This window comes from Podarcis bocagei (genome assembly GCF_964188305.1).
Source record: "Podarcis bocagei genome assembly, chromosome: W".
NCBI classification, from domain to species: Eukaryota; Metazoa; Chordata; class Lepidosauria; order Squamata; family Lacertidae; genus Podarcis; species Podarcis bocagei.
In genome coordinates this window covers 66,173,661-66,197,563 of record NC_138131.1, presented here as the reverse complement: position 1 = coordinate 66,197,563, position 23,903 = coordinate 66,173,661, and the positions used below count along the sequence as shown (strand labels likewise).

The 23,903-nt window shown below is 44.3% G+C and overlaps 1 long non-coding RNA gene across 1 annotated transcript in view; it reads left to right on the top strand.

The window, feature by feature from the left end:
* Positions 1-23,903, top strand: part of LOC308578258 — a 668,475-nt gene that overhangs the window by 242,467 nt on the left and 402,105 nt on the right. The gene's annotated exons all lie outside the window — the stretch shown is intronic.

Below are 23,903 nucleotides of genomic sequence, written 5' to 3'. Positions count from 1 at the left end.
AGGGAATTCCTCCACACAGGAGGAGAATTTGTCCACTATGATTAGGGCATGTTTGAACCCCTGACACTGGGGTAAGTCGATGAAATCCAGCTGTAAACTCTCATGTTATGCAATTCTTTGAGGCTGCTGTGGCTGCAGCCGCTATCCCTGGAGCATACCAGCACCTTTGGACATGGTCTATTAGTCTTCCCTTTCCCCAATGTGTCTGTTGGTGGAGGACCCTCACAAATTTTGGAGTCCAGGCTTTTGGCATGGCGGTTCTGCCGTCTGGGAGGAGCCAGACGCCACCCGTTTTGTTGGCGCCCATGGATTCCCACATTGTTTTTTCCTCTTCAGTGGCCGATTGGTACATTTGTTTGAAGTCAATGTTGGCAGGGAGTTGTATACCTTGGAACTCAGTCTCGTCCTCTGGGGGATGTAGTGAGGCCATTTGGGCTGCCCTGTCGGCTTGCCTGTTACCTTTGGAGACTGAGTCCCTCCCCTTTGTATGTGCTTTGCAATGGACGATGGCTATTGCTTTGGGCATGTGGATGGCTGTTAGTAACCTTTCCACTAGGGCGTCGTGGGAGAGCTGAGAACCAGCTGCGGTCAGGAAGCCTCTTTGGAGCCATATCTGGCCAGTTGTGTGTACTAGTCCGAAGCAATATTTGCTGTCAGTGTTGTCCTTCTTCCTTCGCTAATCTCACAAGCCCTTATGAGGGCAATTAACTCTGCCGCCTGGGCACTATATTGAGGGTTTATAGGGTTGGCTTCTAAGACTTTGAAGTCAGAGACTACGGCATATCCAGTCTTCCTTTCCCCGTTTATGACTTTGGAACTGCCGTCTGTGTAGAGTATTAGATCAGGGTTTTCTAGAGGGAGGTGGTCTAAATCTTCTCGGGGTTTCTCAGCTTGTTGGACTATCTTTGTACAATCATGGTGCAGGGTGCCATCATCTGGGAGGGTGTAGGAGTGCAAATATCCAGAGATGTAGTGATCAGGTGGGATTGCTATGAGGAATTATAACAGATATAGGGTAAGCCATCTGTGTCAGCAATGAAAGCATTGCGTTGACTGGGTTTATGTTGGATTCTTAAGCCTTATCAGAGGGAAAACTGGCCACTCTCCAGGCACTCGGCTTAAGATCCTTGTTGACCTCCCCGTCTGCGTCTCCCGGCAGGATACAGGCTAGGTCACTATCGGCGATCCCACTCAGCGTGAGAGGGACACACCACTCCTCCCTCCTCCCTGCCTCCCTCAGGGAGGGGGAAAGAGACAGACAGAATTCTATTTACATCGCTTTATTTCTGTCTTTGCAGCAGTACAGAGAAACGCGTCTGCACTCATCAGACTCCAACAGTAGAGAGAAAAAACTCCACCCCTGTACTTCCAGTACAGGTCAGATGACACTCTGAGCTAACATCCGGTGCTCAGAACAGTGAATAGACTGCCCCTTCGTTCCCATGGTACAGTCCCAAACATCAACATCCTGTTTTGCTTTGCAGCCACCTGCAGCTCGCTCTCACATTGCTGCTTTTTTCCTGACATATCATATTTTGATATGATTCTTGATCAATCTACACCCCTGCATCCCTGTTCCATTCCTCTCTTCCTCACATGTCACGTACACAGCAGTTGCTTCACCAGGCAGGCATCATGGGCCATAAAGATAGTGGGCAAGTTTCTTTGAAGCAGTTTCTTATATATTAATCTTAGGATGTTAATCTTAGGGCCAGGAAACAGATCTCACATGAAGGTGATAATGATCCGCTGTCCTCCTGGTCATCCTTCTTATCATATGTACTGATTGTTTATTACCTCCGGGGTTGCCATATGCTCTTTGTAGTTCTGTTCTTTGTTTACCCCAGAAATATTTGTGCTTAATTAGTTTTAGTAGTTTAACTTGTCCCCACGTGGGTTTGTGGAAATGCTCAGAAGAAATCTGATTGGTTCTTACGAACACTCTGTAAAAAGTTCTTTTGTGAATAAAACGGCCTGGGCCAGGGGCTGCACATGGACAGGCACAGAGAGAGAGAGAGACGATTTATATGCACCCTTCCCAGAGTCTTGCTGGTTCAAGCCTCTGTGTGTATTCTTATTAATCAGAGTTCAATCCTTCCTTTACTTTGCGAACGCAACAGGAGGGGTAGTAGGGTTGCTGGGTTTAGGGAGTTGACCCGTTTAATAGTGACATTGTATGGAGTTAACAGGAGGGCTTCATAACGGTTTAGACGTGGGTTTGAGAAGTGGTGGCAGCCCCTTAGAGCTAGAAGGGTTGAGACTGCGTGGGGAACATGTATTGTGATCTTATGTCCCAACACTGTCTCTTGAGCCTTTTGAAGGAGGAGTGCAGTGGCAGCAATGGCTCTCAAGCAACTCACTGCTCCCTTTGCAGTATTGAGTTATAGACTGTAATATGCCACTGGCCTTTCTTGATCTCGGAAGGGCTGGGTAAGAACTCCTGAGGCTACCCCCATTTGTTCATGAATGAATAGGTTGAAAGGGATGCGATAGTCCAGGAGGCCCAAGGCGGGGGCAGATCGTAATTCCCTCTTAAGGCTTTCAAAGGTGTTATAGGCTTCCTCTCCCCAAACCAGTTCATCAGGATGATCTTGGCGGGTCATAGTGGACTGGGGTTTAGTTATTTCGCTGTAGCCGGCAATCCAAGCTTGGCAGAAGCCTGCCATACCAAGGAAGCCTGGCAATTGTCTCTTTGTTTTGGGGAGGGGGATTTTGGTGACTGCCTCTATTCTGTCAGTTGCTAGGCTTTGGGTGCCTATCCCCAGGATATGTCCGAGGTATTTTACTTCCTGCTTGCAGTATTGCAGCTTCTTAGGGGACACCTTGTGTCCTTTATATGCTAGCTCGAGAAAGAGGTGTTTTGTGTCTAATTTACACGCCTCCTCGCTGGTAGAACATATTAAAATGTTGTCTACATAGAGCAGATAGGTAGACCAGACAGATGTACATCCTGTAAATCCTGGTGTAATATTGCAGAAAATATAGCAGGTGATTCCGCATAACCCTGGGGTAGTCTGGTCCAGGTTAGTTAACTAGGTCCCCAGGTGAAGGCGAAGAGGAATTGACTCTCAGGGGCTACAGGGAGACTGAAGAATGCAGAGCATAGATCTGCAGCGCTGTACCATGTAGTTCCTGCCAGGAAGGGAATTTAGAAGGGAATTTGGGTTGCCCACCACTGTCTCAGGTCCTGAACAAATTGTTCATTCACCCACAAATAGCAAAGCGAAGTGTAATAAGGCTAAACAAAGCAAAACAGGTTGTTTTGGGTTCCATCTACATAGAAAGAAGAATCCTCTGTGGGCCTGAGGTGTTTGAGATGGCCTGAGCATTGCTTGCACCTGAAGCAGCTTGCACCTGAAGCAGTCCAGGCAGCTCCGTGGGACACGATTCAAGAGAAGCTCCGCAACCACTACGCGCCAAAGCCATCCAAGATTGCTGCCCGCCATGCGTTTTACCACCGGTAAAGACTCCTGAGAGGCAACGCGATCCCTTACAGGTGGGAGTTTCCCCAAGGCCTATCCTTTAACTATAAAGGAAAGAAAGTTAAAATTAAAACAATAGAAGACAACAAGAAGTTCCTGCACGACTACGGAGAGGACTTGCAGAAGGGAGCAGCAATTCCTTGGCCACCGTCACAGCCTGGTATAGTACCAACTCCCACACCCCCGGGTTCGGACGAAAAGAAGGACACCCCATAAAGAGAAACAACAGATTGATTCAGGATGTCTCTGCAGCTGTATAGTTGGAATATTCATGGAGCAAATTCCCCGGAAAAAAGAAGAAGGATCTTTCATATCTTGAAAAAAGAACACTTGGATATTATTTGTCTGCAGGAAACACATGTGACTAGACTCCACAGGAAAGTGTTAATCAACAAAAGACTAGGCCAAGAATTTATTTCATCAGATAGAGTTAAAAAGAGAGGCGTGGTGATCTATGCTAAGGAGAACTTGTCACCGAAATTTTTGTTTAAAGATGAACAAGGAAGAATTTTGGCAATTGAGATACAAACTCAAGGAGAAAAAGTTTTGATATTAGGAATTTATGCACCAAATGAGGGGAAATCGGAATTTTACAAGAAGCTACATGAGACATTGCTGGACTATCTGGATTATTCCAACATCATTATGATGGGAGATATGAACGGGGTGGTTTCTACCTATATGGATAAGTCACAAAACCAAAACTTAACCAAGGAAGGCAGACTACCAAAAACTTTTTTTGAACTAACCGACAATATGGATTTGATTGATATCTGGAGGACAAGAAACCCCTTAGGTAAAGAAGGAACCTTCTTTTCTGAGGCCCACCTGTCATGGACAAGAATCGACCAAATTTGGACAACTAGAGGGCTGGCTCCTAAGACTAGAAGAGTGGAAATCAGAAAGAACCGGAAATAGATCAATTTTTGAGGATAAATGGACTACCTAAAATAAGTCAAGATAAAAGATCAATTCTTAACAGCAAGATAACTCAACAGGAAATTGAAGGTGCCATCCAGAACATGCAGCTGGGCAAATCTCCAGGCCCGGATGGACTTACCTCCAAATATTATAAGACTCTGAAGGACTTCTTGATACAACCGTTGTTGGAGGTTTGTAACCAGATCATGGAGGGGAGAAAGGCACCGGAAACGTGGAAAGAAGCATTCATCACATTGATTCCCAAGTCAGAAAGGGAAAAGACTCAGCTTAAGAATTACCGTCCCATCTCACTCCTGAATGTGGATTACAAAATATTTGCAGACATTTTAGCAAATAGACTTAAAAATGTACTAAATGAAGTAATTCACAAGGACCAAGCAGGCTTTCTCCCTGGCAGACATATGTCTGACAACACCAGGAACATTATTGATATACTGGAGTTGTTGCGAATTAGAAACACAAGGGCTGCTTTAATCTTTATTGATGCAGAGAAAGCATTTGACAATATTTCTTGGATGTTTATGAAGAAAAACTTGGAAGGGATGGGAGTGGGACGGGGGTTTGAAAATGGACTAGAAGCAATCTACTCAGAACAAAAAGCTAAATTGATAGTGAACAATGTGGTATCGGAGGAACTTCAAATTGAAAAAGGGACACGACAGGGGTGCCCTCTATCCCCTCTGCTATTTATTTCTGTTCTGGAGGTATTGCTGAATATGATCAGAGAGGACCAGTTGGTGCAGGGTATAGTGGTCGGAGCGAAACAATACAAATTGAAAGCTTTTGCAGATGACCTAGTTATTACAGTACAGGAGCCAGAATCTAGCACAAAAAGAGTTCTTGAACTTATTTTGGAGTTTGGTCGGGTGGCGGGATTCAAGCTAAACAAACAAAAAACTAAGGTTTTGGCCAAAAATTTGACGCCTACAGAGATAGAGGGGTACCAGAAAGAGACAGAGTTAAGTGTGGTTAAAAAAGTGAAATACCTGGGGGTATCTTTGTCCACCAAAAATTTAAACCTATTTAAAGATAATTATGAAAAATGTTGGTCGGAGATTAAAAAAGACTTGGATATTTGGTCAAGATTGAAACTTACCTTGTCAGGCCGAATCGCAGCTATAAAGATGTGTGTTCTGCCAAAAATGTTATTTTTATTTCAAACCCTCCAGGTCGTGGACAGAATGGAATGTTTCGGAAAATGGCAGAAGGATATATCTAAGTTTGTCTGGCAGGGCAAAAAGCCCCGAATTAAATTTAAAATACTAACTGACTCAAAAGAAAGAGGGGGGTTTGCCCTGCCGGATCTAAGGTTGTACTATGAGGCTGCAGCCTTCTGCTGGTTGAAGGATTGGTTTTTGTTGGAAAACACCGATGTCCTAGATCTGGAAGGGTTTGACAATGTTTATGGTTGGCATGCATACTTGTGGTATGACAAGGCGAAGGTTCATAAATTGTTTAAAAACCATATTGTCAGAAAATCAATTTTTGCCGTCTGGATGAAGTACAAGGACTTATTAGAAAGCAAGACCCCGAGGTGGTTATCACCAGTGGAAGCCAAGATCTCTAAAAAGAGGCCCAATATGGAGGCCTACTGGCCAAAATATTGGGAACTGATTGAAAGAGTTGGAGATAATTGGAAGCTCCAAAGCCAGGACAAACTAAAAAATAAGGTGCGAGATTGGTTACACTATGCTCAAATTCAAGAGGTATTTAAAATGGATAAAAAAGTGGGTTTCCAGTTGGAGAAATCGAAACTGGAGACGGAGTTACTAGAACTAAAGACTAAGGTACTTTCGAGGATGTATGACTTGCTGCTTAAATGGAACACACAGGATGAGACAGTTAAATCTGCTATGATAAAATGGGCACAGGATGTAGGACACAACATTATGTCTGAGGACTGGGAAAGGTTATGGAACACCGGTATGAAATTCACGGCATGTAGTGCCTTGAAAGAGAACATTATGAAAATGGTATACCGGTGGTACATGACCCCAGTCAAGTTGGCTAAAATATATCATCTTTCTGATAATAAGTGTTGGAAATGTAAGGAGGCAGAAGGGACATTCTTTCACCTCTGGTGGACCTGCCCGAAAGTAAAGGCCTTTTGGGAAATGATACATAATGAGCTGAAAAAGGTATTTAGATATACCTTTTCTAAGAAACCAGAGGCTTTTCTTCTGGGCATGGTGGACCGGAAGGTGCCAAAGAAGGATAGAACCTTGTTTATGTATGCAACCACAGCAGCTAGGATTCTTATCGCAAAGTTCTGGAAGACACCAGATTTACCCACACTGGAGGACTGGCAGACGCAGCTGATGGACTACATGGAGTTGGCAGAAATGACTGGCAGAATTCGAGATCTGAGCGAGGAAACAATGGAGGAGGACTGGAAAAAATTTAAGGACTATTTGCAAAAATATTATAAGTTGTTTGAATGTTAAGATTGTGCACGATTAAGAAACGTTATGCTTCTGCAATTTATTTAAGTAAACGATAAAGTAAGTATTGATGGGGAAAAAAAAATGAGACAAATTAGAAACAAAATATTATGTTTATTAAGAGTGTTAAAACTAAATTACAAATTTTCAAAATTGGTAACATAATAAATTTAAAGGTATAATAAGATGGGAAACAAGATAACAAATTGCTGAACTGGCTAGAACAATGAATGCAATGCCGAGAGGATGTGAGGAGGTCCAAAAGCGAATTGTTGAAGGACGTTATGAAAGTTTCTTAATTTTTTCTTCTTTTTCTCTACTTTTCTCTATATATAAAAAATGTTTCTTGCATGTTGCTATGTAAACAAATCTGTTAACCTATGGAAAGAAACGCAATAAAAATTTCTTATTAAAAAAAAAAAAAAAAAAAAAAAGAGTGGAAATCTGCCCAAAGACTTGCTCCGACCATAACGCTTTGAAAATGGAATTGAGACTTACTCCAGCCGGTTCCTTCAGATGGAAAATGAATGACAACCTACTAAGAGATCAAGAGATTGTAAAGAAGGCCCAAAAAACTTTAAAGGACTATTTTGAAATCAATTTGAACACCTCGGTGGAAAAGAGAACAATCGGGGACGCAAGTAAAGCTGTAATGAGAGGGTTTCTGATACAACAGAATACGATCAAGAAAAAACTCTGGAATGGAAAAAAGGATAAGATATTAGAGAAGATAAGAGACGGAGAGAAAAAATTGAGATTAAAACCAAAATCAAAAGAGATTCTAAGAGAAATTAAATTCCACCACCACCAGAAATTGACAAATCAAGAAGTGGAATGGAAAATTAAACAAATGAAACAAAGATCTTTTGAATCGGCAAATAAATGTGGGAAACTGCTAGCATGGCAGTTGAAAAAGAGACAAAAATTGAACTATGTTACCAATCTAGAGGGGGGACGCGGGTGGCGCTGTGGGCTAAAGCCTCAGCGCCTAGGGCTTGCCGATCGAAAGGTCGGCGGTTCGAATCCCCGCGGCGGGGTGCGCTCCCGCTGCTCGGTCCCAGCGCCTGCCAACCTAGCAGTTCGAAAGCACCCCCGGGTGCAAGTAGATAAATAGGTACCGCTTACCAGCGGGAAGGTAAACGGCGTTCCGTGTGCTGCGCTGGCTCGCCAGATGCAGCTTTGTCACGCTGGCCACGTGACCCGGAAGTGTCTCCGGACAGCGCTGGCCCCCGGCCAATAGATGTGAGATGGGCGCACAAACCCCAGAGTCTGTCAAGACTGGCCCGTTCGGGCAGGGGTACCTTTACCTTTACCTTTACCAATCTAGAGGTTGAAGGGAAAAACATTCAGAAACCAGATGAAATTAGAAAGTGTTTCCAGAAATATTTTAAAAAACTGTACACGCAAGGACCCGAGGAAGTGTTTGAGATGGATCAATTTTTAAAAGCAAATGGCCTACCAAAACTATCTCAGGAGAAGAGATCAATCTTGAACTATAGAATAACACAACAGGAAATTGAGGATGCCATTCAAAATATGCAGCTGGGCAAATCTCCAGGCCCAGATGGACTTACCTCCAAGTATTATAAGATATTAAAAAATTATTTGACACAACCACTAATGGAGGTTTGTAATCAGATCATGGAGGGAGGGAGGGCACCGGAAACGTGGAAAGAAGCTTTCATTACATTGATACCTAAAGTGGAAACTGAAAAGAATCAGCTTAAGAACTACCGTCCCATCTCACTCCTAAATGTGGATTACAAAATATTTGCAGACATTTTGGCGAGTAGATTTAAAAAGGTATTAAATGAAGTAATTCACAAGGACCAGGCAGGCTTTCTCCCAGGCAGACATTTGTTTGACAACACTAGGAATATTATTGACATTTTGGAACTTTTACAAACTAACATCAGCACTAAAGCAGTGTTAATTTTTATTGATGCGGAGAAGGCCTTTGACAACATTTCCTGGAAGTTTATGAAGAAAAACTTGGAAGGGATGGGAGTGGGACGGGGGTTTGAAAATGGTTTAGAAGCAATTTATTCAGAACAAAAAGCTAAGTTAATAGTGAACAATGTGGTGACAGAAGAGTTCCAAATTGAAAAAGGAACACGGCAGGGGTGCCCTCTCTCCCCCCTATTATTTATTTCAGTCCTGGAGGTGCTCTTGAATATGATTAGGGAGGACCGGCTGGTACAAGGAGTACGGGTCGGAGCGAAACAATATAAACTGAAAGCTTTTGCAGATGATTTGGTTTTAACATTACAGGAGCCAGAATCTAGTACAAAAAGAGTTTTAGAACTGATTCAGGAGTTTGGTCGGGTGGCGGGATTTAAGTTGAATAAACAAAAAACCAAAGTTTTGGGAAAAAACTTGACATCTTCAGAAACAGATGGGTTTCAGAGGGAAACAGAGTTAAATGTGGTTAAAAAAGTGAAATACCTGGGGGTTAACTTGACTTCCAAAAATTTGAATTTATTTAAAGATAACTATGAAAAATGTTGGTCAGAAGTTAAAAAAGACCTAGAAACTTGGTCAAGACTGAAACTTTCCTTGTTGGGCCGAATCGCAGCTATAAAGATGAACGTATTGCCAAAGATGTTGTTTTTGTTTCAAACCCTACAGATCTTGGACAGAGTGGAATGTTTTGGAAAGTGGCAGAAGGATATCTCAAAGTTTGTTTGGCAGGGCAAAAAGCCCCGAATAAAATTTAAAATACTAACTGATGCAAAAGAAAGAGGGGGGTTTGCCCTGCCAGACTTAAGGTTATATTATGAAGCTGCAGCCTTCTGCTGGATGAAAGATTGGTTGCTTTTAGAGAACACTGATGTCCTAGATCTGGAAGGTTTTAATAACTCGTTAGGATGGCATGCGTATTTGTGGTATGACAAGGTAAAAACCCATAAAATGTTCAAAAACCATATTGTCAGAAAAGCAATATTTATGGTCTGGACAAAATATAAAGACTTACTAGAAAGTAAGACCCCGAGGTGGCTATCACCAGTGGAGGCTAAGGCCCGAAAAAAACCCAATATGGAGGCCGGTTGGCTGAAATATTGGGAAATAGTAGAAAAAATTGGAGATAATTGGAGGTTGCAGAGCTATGAAAAACTAAAGAATAAGGTGCAAGATTGGTTCCATTATGCTCAAATTCAAGAGGTTTTTAAGTTGGATAAAAAAATAGGATTCCAGGTGGAAAAATCGAAACTAGAGACAGAACTGTTAGAACCAAGGACCAAGGTATTATCGAGAATGTATAACTTGCTGCTTAAATGGAACACTCAGGATGAGACAGTTAAATCAGCCATGATAAAATGGGCTCAAGACATTGGGTACAACATTATGTTTGAAGACTGGGAAAGGTTATGGACCACCGGTATGAAGTTTACGGCATGTAATGCCTTGAAAGAAAACATTATGAAAATGATATACAGGTGGTACATGACCCCAGTCAAGCTTGCTAAGATATACCATTTGTCTGATAATAAATGCTGGAAATGCAAGGAGGCTGAAGGGACATTTTTTCACCTTTGGTGGACTTGTCCAAAAGTGAAGGCCTTCTGGGAAATGATCTACAATGAGTTAAAAAAGGTGTTTAAGTACACCTTTCCTAAGAAACCAGAGGCCTTCCTCCTGGGCATTGTCGGCCAAAAGGTGTTAAAGAAGGATAGAACGTTTTTTATGTATGCAACCACAGCAGCAAGAATTCTTATCGCCAAATATTGGAAGACTCAAGATTTGCCCACACTGGAAGAGTGGCAAACGCAATTGATGGACTATATGGAGCTGGCTGAGATGACTGCCAGGATCCGAGATTTGGGAGAAGAAGCAATGGAGGAGGATTGGCAAAAATTTAAGGACTATCTGCAAAAACTTTATAAGTTATATGAATTATAAGATTTCGCATGATTTTGAAAGGCTAGCTCCAGCAACGAGATTGGACGGTTTATGAAACTAAATTATATTAATGAAAGGACTAATGTTTAAAATAACATTTGTTTTTAGAGTAAATTGATAATAAGGAATTTAAACACAAAAAGCAACTATCTGAAAGTACAAAAGGAACGCATGAAACAAGGTTATAATTTGCTGATATTTTTATTGTTAAGAATGCATGGTGAGGGAGATGTGGGGAAGTCCGGTAGAAGATTGAAAAAAGTTCTGAAATGACGATTTTTTCTTTTTTCTTTTCTCTTTGTTCTTGTTTCTTTGTATAGCTGACTGTGTCTTTATCTGGAAAAAATTGCAATAAAAAATATTATATAAAAAAATATAATAATTTACACGCCTCCTCGCTGGTAGAACATATTAAAATGTTGTCTACATAGAGCAGATAGGTAGACCAGACAGATGTACATCCTGTAAATCCTGGTGTAATATTGCAGAAAATATAGCGGGTGATTCCGCATAACCCTGGGGTAGTCTGGTCCAGGTTAGTTAACTAGGTCCCCAGGTGAAGGCGAAGAGGAATTGACTCTCAGGGGCTAGAGGGAGACTGAAGAATGCAGAGCATAGATCTGCAGCGCTGTACCATGTAGTTCCTGCCAGGAAGGGAATTTAGAAGGGAATTTGGGTTGCCCACCACTGTCTCAGGTCCTGAACAAATTGTTCATTCACCCACAAATAGCAAAGCGAAGTGTAATAAGGCTAAACAAAGCAAAACAGGTTGTTTTGGGTTCCATCTACATAGAAAGAAGAATCCTCTGTGGGCCTGAGGTGTTTGAGATGGCCTGAGCATTGCTTGCACCTGAAGCAGCTTGCACCTGAAGCAGTCCAGGCAGCTCCGTGGGACACGATTCAAGAGAAGCTCCGCAACCACTACGCGCCAAAGCCATCCAAGATTGCTGCCCGCCATGCGTTTTACCACCGGAACCAGGCAGCGGGGGAGTCAATCAACAACTACACCACCACCCTGCGACAGGCTGCAATGCACTGCAAGTTCTGAGACTTAGACGATGCCCTGATGGATCGATTCGCCTGCGGGGTCTGGGACATCTGTCTGCAACGGTGTCTCCTCGCCAAACCAGACCTCACGCTGCAGAAAGCCATTGAGGAGGCCGTGGCCTCGGAAGCTGCTGATCCTCAAGCCAGCAGCCCACGTCTTGCTAGGAAGCCAGTTCCAGTGCATCATGAAGAGGCCAGCAGTGATGAGGCATCCTCCAGTGAAGACGATGACGTGCACCAGATAAAGCGGGAGCGCAGGAAGTTCCAACAGAAGTCCAAAGGTCAATCGGAATATGCCGGCTGCAGAGGCAACCATTCCCGTGCCAAGTGTCGATTCAGAGATGCCATCTGTCGGAAGTGTTCCAGAAGGGGCCACATTGCTAAGGTCTGCCGATTGGCTCCGTCCGGCACCCCCCCTTCACTGCCTCACAAGTCCAAGTCTTCACTCCAGTCCGCCAAGGAAAGCTGTTTCGCTCTCACCAACTGCCACTGCCCGTCTGGAACCACTATTGGCCAAACCGACTCGCCTACGCGACGCAAGCTAAACGTCACGGTGCTCATTGAAGGAGCTCCATGTGACATGGAGATTGACACTGGGTCTGCCCTGTCCAGATGTTAGGATATTTCCGTTCCACCTTAAAGGGAGCAGGCTTTGGGGAGTCACAGAGTCTGCGCATGTCCTGATCACAGGATGTTTTTGTTCTAATATTCCTTTCGTTTTTGTCAGTCGGCCAGATATGCTGACACAGAACGGTTACGTTTTCTTTTGTTCTGTTAAACGCTAATAAAGTCTGTAAATTATGCTCTTCTGTGATGCAAGCTTTTGACTGTGCTTTCTGCTGAAAGAGGGTGCACCAGCCTAGGAATGCAGCCTGGCTAGGAATTTCTAAGGCTTCGTGTCCCTAACTGTTGGATCTGCGTGACTACGGGAGGCCGATGGATGTCCAGAACTCCGGCTTGGGGGCTCAGATGGACGTTATCTCCCTGGCAGTTTCCCAACAACAAGGTTATGGGCCCAGATTCACGGCACCTACAGGAGAGTAAAGCTGCAACAGACTGCGTTTGAGAGGTATGAAGGGGGGAAAAGCGAAAGGGACGGACGCTTTTCTGTTTTACCTCGCAAGGAGTCTTTCATCTCCGGCAGATTAATTGGCCTGGGAGCCGAGCCAGAAAGGCTTCATGATAAATGAGCTGCCAAGATAACGAGTCTTTGAAGGCATAGGGCTCACGGCTCAAGTAAAAAGCTGAAATGGAGTTTTCCCAAGCTGATGGGGATACTCAGTGTCCTAAGTTACATGGGCAGAATTATGAAACTTGGGCAAAATGGTGTGAATCTTTGCTGCGTCAGTTTGGGGTGTGGCATGTTGTTTCTGAAGCCCCCCCAGTTCCTCTGACAGAGAGATGGAAATCGCAGAATTCGAAAGCGATTGACGTAATTGTCCTATCCGTATCTCTTGAGGAAATTAAGACGCTGGCTGGCAACACCACTGCACGTGGAATGTGGTCTGATTTGTTGAAAGCTCACAAGCCAATAATCCCAGCCCAGAGTTTGACTGCATCGGAGGTCCTAGCTGTTTCCCAGAATGCGATTGAGTCCAGGGATGCTGAGGGCACCGGTTGCAAGCTGCAGGGGGAGCTGACCGTCACGTCATCCCAGGCAGCATTCCAGCCTCCAGGGGGAGCCAAGGAGTCGGCAGCTGAGAGCTCTGGTTCTCGTGAGAACCAAGGCCATCGCCTTTGCAGACGCCGGAAAGGCAAAGGTAAACAGAGCCACAGGCAGACACCTGCAGATGGCCAGGAGCAGAGGGAGGGTGAAGAGCCCGCGTCAGAGAAAAACAAAGCATTGCTTGCTGGCACAGCTTCACCAAAGGCTAAAGGCACGTCTGGTGGCCAGGAGCAGCAGGGGGGCAAGCTGCAAAAGCCCACACCAGTGCAAAACAAGGGTTTGCTTGCTGTAAAGACTGCTCCAACAGCCAAAGGCAGCTTTGTTGTGGATTCAGGCTGTACGCGCCACATTTCGAAGGATCGGCATCTCTTTATCTCCTTCAAGCCTCAGGAAGGTGAGATCCACCTGGCTGATGGAAGGACGTTGCAAATTGCAGGAGAAGGGACTGTGAAACTTGCAAGTTTGCACACAACCATCAGCGGTGTACTGTATGTTCCAGGAGCTGCAAGCAACTTGTTGAGTGTCCCACAGCTTACTGGGCGTGGTTTTCAGATTTCCTTCAAGAGGAGCGTCTGTGTCATCAGTAAAGGCAAAGAGGACTATTTGCATGCAAAGTTTATGGATGGATTGTTCCATATAACTTATGATGACACTGCTGTTGTATCAAATGCTGATTCTTGTTGTGTTGCACAAACTAACAAAGTTCTTCATGCAGGTTGCATTCATGATGCACATCGAAGGTTTTGTCACCTCTCTTGGAAGGCACTGGCCAAGATGCCAGAGGTGGTTGAAGGTTTGAACATCAAACCCTGTAAATTTCACATGAAATGTGTATCTTGTGCAGAGAACAAGGTGAAGGTTGCTCCAAAAGGCAAGGAGTCTAGCAGGCAGGCTTCCAAACCCTACCAGCTAGTGCATGCGGACCTGGTTGGTCCACTTGCGCCCTCTATAGGAGGAGCAAGGTACTTCATGATTCTAATTGATTCCTTTTCCAGGTACATTCATGTGTATTTGCTCGAACAGAAATCACAAGCGTTTCCGAAGTTTAAGGAATTCTGTGCTTGGTTGGAAAATGTGCACGGTAAACGTATTTCTTGCTTGTTTACTGATCGGGGCGGGGAGTTTACTTCTCAGCAGTTTGAAGCTTTCCTGACTGAGAAGGGAATCCAGCATGACATGTCAACGCCCAGATCGCCATGGATGAATGGTCTTGCGGAGAGAGCAAATCAAACATTGCTGCAAGGAATAAAAACCTTGTTGCATGATGCCAATCTCCCTGATAAGTTTTGGGGGGAAGCTTTGGGGAATTTGGTTTACAGTTATAATCGCAGATTGTCATCACCCATTGGTTGTACCCCCTATGAGAAGATGTTTGGCAAGAAACCCAACACCAAACACATGAGAATTTTTGGTTCGGACATGTGGGTACGCACACAACAAACCAACAAGCTTGGGAAGCGTGGGGCACATGGTTTGTTCATGGGGTACGAAAAAGGTGCATACAGGGTATGGATGACTGACTCTAAGTCCATTAAGTTCACAAGGAGTGTTGAGTACAATCCTAAGTGGGGGGAAAATGTGGGAATTTTCCAGAGTTACCCAGAGGAGGATGAAGGTGATGTCAAGCAAGCAGCTAAAGATGAGAAAGCTGCTGCTGATGAGGATGAGGATGAGGATGATGATGATGATGATGATGATGATGATGATCAGAGTTCGGATTCCAGTTCAGTGGGCGGCGCTGCTGCTGCTGCTGCTGCTGGTGTCAGTGACAGTGATGACACAGCAGACTACCAGAGTGCAAAGGCCTCAGTCAGACCATCTGATGCGTCTGACAATGAACTGGAAGAACCACTGTTCACCATTGGTCACTTTTCTCCTAAGAAAGAGGAGATGAGTCCAGAAGACTTGCGTCTAGTACGTAGGTCTGAAAGGGCGACCAAGGGCAGACCTCCAAAGAGGTATGCTGATGAGTTTGCTAAGACAGCAACTGCTGTTCTTAGTAGCTCAGAGAAGGTATGGGAACCTTCAAGCTTCAAAGAGGTTCAGGAGTTAACCTCTAAAGATGCTGAGCCTTGGCTTAATGCCATGAAGGCTGAAGTTGATTCCTTGAACAGGAACCAAACTTGGGAACTGGTACCGGTAGTCCCAGGAATGAGACTAGTTGGCAGCAAATGGGTCTTCAAGGCCAAGACAGACCAGAATGGCAAGGTAGTCAGACACAAAGCCAGATTGGTTGCCAGAGGTTTTTCACAGGTACCAGGACAGGATTACCACGAGACCTACTCTCCCACAGTCAAATATGAGAGCATTCGGCTGATGCTCAAGGTCGCTGCGGAGGAGAAACTGCATGTTTCCCACCACGACATTAATACAGCTTTTTTGTACGGGATTTTGAATGAACAGCTGTACATGCTTCCACCTGATGGGATGCAGATACAGAAGGGAATGGTCTGTAAACTGCGGAAATCCTTATATGGTCTTAAGCAGAGTGCCAGGTGTTGGAACACAAAACTCACTGAGACATTGCTTTCTCTAGGTTTTCACCAGGGCAAAGCTGATCCATGTGTGTTTGTCAAAGAGGAGGGGCAAAACAAACTGTATTGTTTATGTTTTGTTGATGATCTTCTGATGTTTTGGAAGAATCAGGCTTTTTATCAAAGCACCCTAGCTCAGCTGAAGGAGCACTTTGACACGAAGGATCTTGGTGAGGTATCCAACTATCTTTCTCTGCAGGTGGAGAAGGACCAAGCAGGTAATTTTCTGGTACACCAAACACAGAAAATTGCTGATGTGTTAACCAGGTTGAATTTGGTTGATGCAAACCCAGCAGACACACCGATGGTGACAGGTTACCAGGTAGACAGTACTGCTGAAGCGTTTTCTGACACAACGCTGTACAGATGCATTCTAGGCAAGCTGAATTTCATTGCCAGATGTTCAAGACCTGACATAGCTGTAAGCTGTAATCTGCTTAGCAGACATGCCAACAATCCTACAGTTCAGGATTGGAAAGCTCTGAAGCGCATAGCCCGCTATTTGAAAGGGACTATGCACTACAGGCTGAGGTTCACCAGTCAGAAGACTGGAGGTCTTGAAATCTTTGCTGATGCAAGTTTTGGAAGTGACACCACGGATGGTACAAGCACTTCTGGAGTATGCTACATGTACAACCACTGCCTGTTTGACTGGTTGTGCAAGAAGCAGACAACAGTGAGCCTAAGTTCCTGTGAAGCAGAACTCAATGCTCTGTCATTTTCACTCATGGATTGTGAATGGTTGATGCAACTGTTTAAGGACATCAGGGTGTCTGTGAAATGTCCTATACAAGTGTATCAAGACAATAGATCGTGTTTGGCTTTGCTGAACTCCGAGAGTTGCAAGCAGAGAACCAAGTACTTGCAGATTAAGCTACATCGTGCAAGAGAGTGTATTCAGAAAGGACTGATTCAGGTGTCCTACATGGCAGGAAATGAGATTCCTGCTGATCTGTTGTCTAAGGTTGTTAAGAAAGAACAACTTAAGGTTTATGTACAAAGGTTGCAATTGGGTGAACCACAGGTACAACAGGTTACACGGAAAGGGGGAGGATGTTAGGATATTTCCGTTCCACCTTAAAGGGAGCAGGCTTTGGGGAGTCACAGAGTCTGCGCATGTCCTGATCACAGGATGTTTTTGTTCTAATATTCCTTTCGTTTTTGTCAGTCGGCCAGATATGCTGACACAGAACGGTTACGTTTTCTTTTGTTCTGTTAAACGCTAATAAAGTCTGTAAATTATGCTCTTCTGTGATGCAAGCTTTTGACTGTGCTTTCTGCTGAAAGAGGGTGCACCAGCCTAGGAATGCAGCCTGGCTAGGAATTTCTAAGGCTTCGTGTCCCTAACTGTTGGATCTGCGTGACTACGGGAGGCCGATGGATGTCCAGAACTCCGGCTTGGGGGCTCAGATGGACGTTATCTCCCTGGCAGTTTCCCAACACCATCGTGTCTTGGAGCACCATCAAAAGACTGGTACCCAGAGTGTCTAAAAGGCAACTCGACTCTCACCGTGTACACCTGAGAGACTACCAGGGAAACAACATTCCCGTGGTAGGCGTTGGCCAGTTCCAGATCACCTTCAAGGATTTTTCAGGCCTGCTCTGACTGGTGGTGGTCGAAGGTCAGCGGCCAAGCCTCCTAGGGCTAGACTGGTTTGATGGAAGTCACCAGCATCAACTGCATCTCTAACGCAGAGACTGAGGATCTGGTCAAAGACTTTGCTGAGGTTTTTGACGGCACTTGGGGCAATATACAGGTACGCCCATCTCCTTTAGCCTTGATCCACAAGTCGCCCCCATCAAGCTAAAGCCACGCCGGGTTCCCTTTGCTCTCAAGGCTAAGGTGGATGAACAATTGGACAAGCTGATCGCCCAAGGAGTTTTGGAGCCAGTTGACCACGCCAAGTGGGAAACCCCCATCATCACGCCTGTCAAGCCGGATGGGTTGGTGAGAATCTGCGCCGACTACAAGTGCACAATCAACAAGGCACTTCAGCAGCACGCTTACCCGGTTCCTATTGTTCAACACCTGCTGCGTTCCTTGGATGAGGGTAAGGTCTTTGCTAAGCTGAACCTTGCCCAAGCCCATCAACAACTGCCCGTCGATGATGCCACCGCTGAAGCCCCGACAATCGTCACCCACCGAGGGGCATTCTGTTGCCGCCGTTTGTAGTTTGGAGTAAATGTGGCTCCTGGGATCTTCCAAAGCCTTATGGAGCGTCTCCTGCAAGGGCTTCCGGGCATGGTACCATATTTTGATGATGTCTTGGTGTCCGCAGACTCACACCAGCAGCTGTTCGAGCGCCTCCACACCGTACTGACCAGGTTCCAGGAGGCCGCGCTCAAGGTAAAGAGGGAGAAGTGCCAGATCGCCGTTCGCAGGGCAGCAGTTGAAGAAAGAGCAAAAAGGGTTTTCTTGTGTGTGTGTGTTTCTTTGTGGCTGATTAGCTGTTCTCCCTGTGCAAAGGTCAGAGGGGGCAGGGTTTCTGTTGAGGCAGGTGATTAGCTGTGGGAAGAGCTTATCAGAGCTTGCAGGGCAGCAGCGCGCGCAGTTTGATCCATCGTGTAGATTTAGGGGAGCTAGTCTCAAACGTTCGTTGGGGGAGACCTAGGGTTTTTTTGTGGGAGGAGTTATTTGTCCTGTCTTCACACTTTTTATGATGGAGGACCGCTGTAGCCACCCCCAATGACACATTCTCAAGATGGAGGGGGAGGGAACAGCTGCAGTCGCCTGCGGTTCCTGCGCAATGTTTGCCATCTTGCCAAAGGTTCAGGCAGCTTTACCTGTAGCAATTGCATGTTGATTGCCCTCTTAAAAGACAAAGTCCAGCAACTGGAAGAACGTGTAGCTACGCTCCAAAGAATTAGAGAGCTGGAGCTCTTCTTGGAAGCAACAGAGCACACCGTCTCCACCAAGGAGGAGACAGGGGACTCCCCTGAGAAGGAGGCTAGTTCACCAACACAGGAGCCAGATATATGGAGAAACATGACTCAAAGAAGTAGGAGGCCCAGGGTTCGCTCTGATTGTTTAGAAATACACAATCGCTTTGAGGTCCTCTCCCCTAGCATGGAAGACGAAGAGCAGACTCCATTTGAGGATCTCTCCCTCATTACAGTCGATCAGGTATATGAAGACGAGCAGCAAAGTCAGTCCTCAGGGAATGTGCAGGCGACCTTGGAACGGACAGCTCACGGAAGAACCCCGACCAAACCTAAGAGGAGGCGTGTAGTGGTGATAGGGGATTCCCTACTGAGGGGAACAGAAGCAGTGATCTGTGGGCCTGACAAGATGTCTCGGGAAGTGTGCTGACTCCCCGGGGCTAAGATCCAAGATGTAACTGAACGACTGCAAGGAATCATAAAACCCACTGACAAATACCCCTTCCTCTTGGTTCATGTGGGAACCAATGACACTGCAAGCAATAGCCTCCAGAAGATCAAAAGAGACTACGAGGCCCTCGGCAGGAAATTGAAGCAACTAAATGCACAAATTGTCATCTCATCTGTCCTCCCAGTTGAACGACGTGGCCCAGGGAGAGAGGGAAAAATAGTGGAAGTGAACAGCTGGCTTCGCAAATGGTGTAAACAGGAACGGTTTGGATTCTTAGATCACGGACTGCAGTTTCTTGAAGATGGACTTCTGGCAAGTGATGGGCTGCACCTCACAACGGTTGGGAGAAATGTTTTTGCCAAAAAGCTCAGAAACCTCATCAGGAGGGCTTTAAACTGACTAATGTGGGGGAGGGAGACAGTGCTCCTGAAGGTAGGAGTCTATCAATTGATGAAGATGATCATCCAAATGTCATAGACCAAATGGAGCAAACAGCACGCAGACCTAGTGGTGGGAGGAAAAAATCCTTAAATAAGAGACACGGGGGAATGATTAATGGACTTCAATGTCTGTACACTAATGCGCAAAGCATGGGAAATAAACAAGATGAGCTTGAGCTCTTGGTACAGCAAACTAAATATGACATAATAGGCATCACTGAAACCTGGTGGGATAAGTCCCACGATTGGAATGTAATAATGGGGGGATACAATCTATTTCAGAGAAACAGACCAGACAAGAAAGGAGGAGGAGTGGCGTTATATGTCAGGGATGTGTATACCTGTGAAGAGATCCAAGATTTAGAAGCTCAAAGCCAAAGTGAGAGCATTTGGGTCAAAATTAAGGAAGAGAAGAATAACAGGGACCTCATTGTGGGAGTTTACTATAAATCCCCAAGCCAAACGGAGGACATAGATGATGCCTTCCTGGAACAGATGGCCAAGCATGCAAAAGGAAGGGAGATAGTAGTAATGGGGGACTTCAATTACCCACATATTTGTTGGATGTCAAACTCAGCCAAGAGCATACGGTCAAACAGATTCCTCACTGGCCTTTTTTGGGCCTTTGCTTCCATCGGTGACAACCACCTTGGGGTTTTATTTTCAAGTAAATCTTTATATCTTATCCAGACATTAAACAATGCTCTTCTGACAATATGATTTTTAAATGCTTTATGTGCTTTAACCTTGTCATACCACAAGTATGCATGCCACCCAAAAACGTTATTAAAACCTTCTAAATCCAAAATGTCTGTGTTCTCAAGAAGCAGCCATTCTTTCAGCCAGCAAAATGCCGCTGATTCATAGTAGAGTTTAAAGTCTGGCAGGGCAAATCCACCTCTATCCTTTGCATCAGTTAATATTTTAAATTTTATTCTGGGCTTCTTGCCCTGCCAGACAAATCTAGAAATGTCTCTCTGCCACTTCTTGAAACAGTCCATTTTGTCCAAAATTTGCAATGATTGAAACAAAAATAACATTCTTGGCAATACATTCATCTTTATAACAGCAATTCGACCTAACAAGGAAAGCTTCAAGTTTGACCAAATTTCTAAATCTTTTTTAACTTCCGTCCAGCATTTTTCAAAGTTATCTTTAAACAAATTTCCATTTTTAGCTGTCATATTAATCCCCAAGTATTTCACTTTCTTAACCACAGTCAAACCTGTTTCATTCTGGAACTTCTCTCTTTCCAATGATGTTAAGTTTTTCTCCAAAACCTTAGTTTTTAATTTGTTCAATTTAAATCCTGCCACCTGACCAAACTCTTGAATTAATTCTAATACTCTTTTGGTACTAGACTCTGGCTCCTGTAACGTCAAAACTAGGTTACCTGCAAATGCTCTCAATTTATATTGTTTAGCTCCGACCTGTATACCTTTAACCTGCCGGTCTCTTCTGATCATATTGAGCAGAACCTCCAGGACCGATATAAAAAGCAATGGGGAAATTGGGCACCCCTGTCGTGTTCCTTTTTCTATCTTAAATTGTTCCGTAACCACATTATTTACAATTAATTTAGCCTTTTGTTCAGAATATATTGCACCTATACCATTTTCAAAACCTTGGCCTACCACCATACCCTGCAAGTTCTTTTTCATAAAACTCCAAGATATATTATCAAAGGCTTTCTCTGCATCCACGAATATCAAAACTGCTTTAGTGTTTATATTCACTTCTAACTTTTCCAAAATGTCAATTACGTTCCTCAGATTATCAGATAAATGTCTTCCCGGCAGAAAACCCGCTTGGTCCTTATGAATCTCTTCAATCAGTACTTTTTTCAGCCTCTTAGCCAAAATATCAGCAAAAATTTTGTAATCCACATTTAATAAGGATATGGGACGGTAGTTCTTAAGTTGAGTCTTTTCAGTCTCTGTTTTCGGTATAAGTGGTTCCTCTTCATCCTGGAGAAGAGTGACTAGTGGGGTGCCACAGGGTTCTGTCTTGGGCCCGGTCTTATTCAACATCTTTATCAACGACTTGGATGATGGACTCAAGGGCATCCTGATCAAATTTGCAGATGACACCAAACTGGGAGGGGTGGCTAACACCCCAGAGGACAGGATCACACTTCAAAACGACCTTGACAGATTAGAGAACTGGGCCAAAACAAACAAGATGAACTTTAACAGGGAGAAATGTAAAGTATTGCACTTGGGCAAAAAAAAATGAGAGGCACAAATACAAGATGGGGGACACCTGGCTTGAGAGCAGTACATGTGAAAAGGATCTAGGAGTCTTGGTTGACCACAAACTTGACATGAGCCAACAGTGTGACGCGACAGCTAAAAAAGCCAATGCAATTCTGGGCTGCATCAATAGGAGTATAGCATCTAGATCAAGGGAAGTAATAGTGCCACTGTATTCTGCTCTGGTCAGACCTCACCTGGAGTACTGTGTCCAGTTCTGGGCACCACAATTCAAGAAGGACACTGACAAACTGGAACGTGTCCAGAGGAGGGCAACCAAAATGGTCAAAGGCCTGGAAACGATGCCTTATGAGGAACGGCTAAGGGAGCTGGGCATGTTTAGCCTGGAGAAGAGGAGGTTAAGGGGTGATATGATAGCCATGTTCAAATATATAAAAGGATGTCACATAGAGGAGGGAGAAAGGTTGTTTTCTGCTGCTCCAGAGAAGCGGACACGGAGCAATGGATCCAAACTACAAGAAAGAAGATTCCACCTAAACATTAGGAAGAACTTCCTGACAGTAAGAGCTGTTCGACAGTGGAATTTGCTGCCAAGGAGTGTGGTGGAGTCTCCTACTTTGGAGGTCTTTAAGCAGAGGCTTGACAACCATATGTCAGGAGTGCTCTGATGGTGTTTCCTGCTTGGCAGGGGGTTGGACTCAATGGCCCTTGTGGTCTCTTTCAACTCTATGATTCTATGATTCTATGAAATTTTGGTAGCAATTTCTCCTTTGCATATATCACCAAGCCTCTCTTTTTAACTTTGTCATACGAAATAAATTCTTGTCCCAATCTCTTATTAATAAGCATTTTCCTGTGTAGCCTCATTACATGTGTTTCTTTTAAACAAATCAAGTCCAATTGTTCTTTCCTTAATACATGAAAAACAGATTTCCTCTTCCGAGGGGAATTCAGTCCATTACAATTCCAGGTTAAAAGTTGCAGAGCCATGGTAAGTTACTTAGCTTTCCCTCCAACTGCACCGAGTTGTTGTTGTTCTTCTGTCGGTGGTGTGTCTTTCCCTGGGCCCGGGAATCCAAATGACAAGTTTGCTATGTCTAGAATTCCTTTTCCTGATGCAGTCAGCTCCTCTCCTGATTCCACTTCCTTCTGTAAGTCCTCCTCGTGATCTTTCAGAAACTTGTCTTTATCATTCACTGTCCTTATTCTTATTTTCCTTCCTTTGTATTTAAAAGATAAACCTTGGGGAAATTCCCACCTGAAGAGTATTTTATTTCTTCTAAGTAGGCCGACAAGATCTTTATAATAAGCCCTTATATCCAAAATGTGTTTAGGTATATCCTTGAAGGACTCAACAAATGAGTCTTCAATTTCCAAGGTTCTTTGGTAGTGCAGATTCAAGATTTTATCTCTTTCTTCTTTTGTTCTTAAGGTGATCAAACAATCTCTTGCTCTGTTCTTTCCTTGTCTTTTGCTGAGTCTAAATGCACTCACTATCTTGAATTCATCTTTCCCCAGGTCTTGTTGCCAAAAGTCTGTGAATTCCTTTGTAAGGAAGTCTATCAAGTTGTCTTTCTCACTTTCAGGTACTGCTCTAATTCTTAGGTTTCTCTCCTTTCTTTGTAATTCAATCATAGACAGTGTCAGGTCATGATCCTCTAATTTCTTATATACCGGTGGTATCTTCTCTTGAACAGCAGTTGCAATATCCTTAGCTTCCTCTGCAATCTGTCGAGTCGAGGCCGATTCCTCTAATAGTTTTTCAATGGACTGTGTATTGGAGTTCACCTTGTTCCCCAGTTCATTAATACTTGGAGTGTTCAAATCTATTTTTGCTGAGGCCCCAGCTACTTGTTTATTTGTCTCTGCAACCTGTTTGGCTAATTTTTCCAAAGATGCATCAATTT